Source organism: Penaeus japonicus, unplaced genomic scaffold (assembly GCF_977035675.1).
Source record: "Penaeus japonicus unplaced genomic scaffold, GWHDUDI00000001_assembly GWHDUDI00000039, whole genome shotgun sequence".
NCBI classification, from domain to species: Eukaryota; Metazoa; Arthropoda; class Malacostraca; order Decapoda; family Penaeidae; genus Penaeus; species Penaeus japonicus.
The window spans coordinates 92,929-95,428 of NW_028234441.1; the positions used below are offsets into that span (position 1 = coordinate 92,929).

General features: G+C 38.3%; 1 protein-coding gene across 1 annotated transcript in view; it reads left to right on the forward strand.

Annotated features, from left to right (window-relative positions):
- The window catches only part of LOC122258371 (sec1 family domain-containing protein 2), a 22,498-nt gene that overhangs the window by 584 nt on the left and 19,414 nt on the right, over positions 1–2,500 (forward strand). The gene's annotated exons all lie outside the window — the stretch shown is intronic.

Below are 2,500 nucleotides of genomic sequence, written 5' to 3' on the forward strand. Positions count from 1 at the left end.
AATCCTAATAGGCAGGCACATGACAAGATATTGCGAACTGCTCACAATTGAAGTATTATGACTGTAATGGTGCTAGTTTTAGAGCTACAGCTTTCCAGAGTCAGCCTAAACCCTTGTTTTGTGATGGATTTAAGGGAAAATATTCTTTAGGCAAGTCTGCATTGCCCGGAAGGCAAAGAAAACCATTTCCTTGTTCCTCTAATTTGTAACTGGTGCCGGCAGCATCAGAAATTACATATCCTGACTGCCAGTTTTGTTGTTAGGCTCATTTCCAAACAAGTGCACATTAGGTAAAACAGAAACACACTAGTCAGTTGTTTATCAATGCTGGATAGAGGTTAAGGAGGAACGTCATATTTTCGGCTTAAAAAAATCGTTTTTCTGAAAATCCGTAAATGACATCGTGTAGCCTTTCTGCGCATTGTGCAACAACCTGCCAGGCAAAAGTGCATTTGGCGGCATTTAAAAATTTAAATGTCTACTACCCCACGCAGTCGGGATTTAAATTTGTTTACATCTCTACTGTCATTTATCTTCGTTTATAGCTCTTTGTATCTTATTTTTTGATTTTTTTTTGTTGGTTATATTGTACGTTTGTATGTAAGAAATGTTTTCGCTGGTGTGAGGGAACTACGGAAAGAACGTGCTCGTTTTTTGCCAGCGCGAGTAATTATTCGACTGCATTCTCACACGATTTATTTGTGCTTTTTTCCGGCCTTGATATTTAGTGCAATTTTAGTGATAACATACACAATGAGGAAATCGTAAAAAGGAATACGTATTGGGACAAGTAGAATGGAGAAAAGTGACGAGGTGGAAACTCAGCCAACCGTAACGGGATCGTCCCAGTGCCTCACCCCCCATCCCAGTGGCCAGGAACAGTGGATACAAAGAGGGTATCTCCACGCCAAAACTCTTCTCCCTTTACTCCCGATTCTGATTACGATTCCAAACAAAACACTAGGATTACGGAAAAAGCCGTCCGAGTCAAGAAGATTATCACCGGGGGGGGGTGGGGGGGGGGCTTTGATGCATAGGCCTATACGGCTACATGTGTTGGTGTGGCGCAACCCAACGCAATGACACCCCCCCCTCTGGGGGATATTTTTGTCTTTTTAGTACATTGTGCTTCCTATATTGTATTAGAAAAGAAAAAGGGGGAGAACGGCCGCATTTTCAATATCGGGGACTGACACCTCTTCCCTGGTAAAGTGAATGTGGTGACCTGAATGACCCTCTTGAAAGATATGAATCATGATCATCAGGTGTAAGGAACGGAACGATGGATAGTTTATATTGTGCTAAAGAAAGCATTACTTACGTACTTTGCTAACCTTAAACATTAAAATGGTTTTTCTCGAAACTAAATTTTCAAGGGTTAAATTTTATATCAAACTACGATTGCTCTCCGTTTTAACATTTGCTTGCACCAAAATATCAGTAGGAGATCTCTCAAAACTGCTTATTCTATTAAGTTACTTCCGAAGCTCGTAGGATCTACAATTTTTTTTCTGATAATTTTACCAAAAAAAATACAAAGACTTCATTTACTTTTCTTTAGTGAACTTTTTTTATTTGTGATAATGCCTATATGCAGTCTTTTTCCTTTGAGTGTCTTGTAACTCTCATCCAAAGAAAATCCTTCTACTTTGAATAGTTTTTCACGAATATGAATTTTTTTTTGCATAGGTGAAAATCTTAGAAAAAAATATTTTTGAAAGAAAGTAATGCATCGATTTTTATGAAAATTAAATCAAAGGTGCAGCTTAAGAGAATGTCCAAGCTGTAAAAAAAGCATTGATCTACACAGAAAAGTACGGCCGCAGGAAGGGAAAATGTCCGAGAGCGCACGTAAAAATGATGTTCCCCCTTAAGAGAGCTATATTATCATAGCTTCAAAAAGCTGAAAAAATGGTATCTTAGGGTTTTGCTCTTTGTTCTTATTCATAACTGCAGAGGAAAAAATATTATTACATTATTTCTTCTTGTATCCATTCTTGAACCTAGAACTGGATCTGCCTGAGGTCAAGCCCTGCGAGTATTGTGGCCTCTATTCTTTTGGTGTTCTGGTGGAGGCAAACAGTATCAGCCATGCGTATTCTGAAAAAGTGAATTGTTTAAAAAGTCTACAATTTCTTAAAGTGCCAGATTATACATCTGCTGTTTTTGCCACTCTACTGTCTTTGCAATATTAATCAATATTGTTCAGAGTGAATGCTTGAGAACTGAGGGTGGTTATCTATTGATTACTAGGCTTATGAAGTGTAGATAGCTGATTACTTCAGTGGGGATGCAGGGATTTGAGGTTAATATACTCTTGCCATATGACCCCTTTATATTGTATAACAGACCCTTGAAATAGGACTGTTTATTATGAAAACAGTATGTATGGCACTGATCAACTGTTTTCATGATTATTAGCCCCAGTGGCTATGCAGGGTTTAAAATATGTGAAGGAAATTAACCCATTAACCCATTTGCGCTGGATGATGTGCTGACA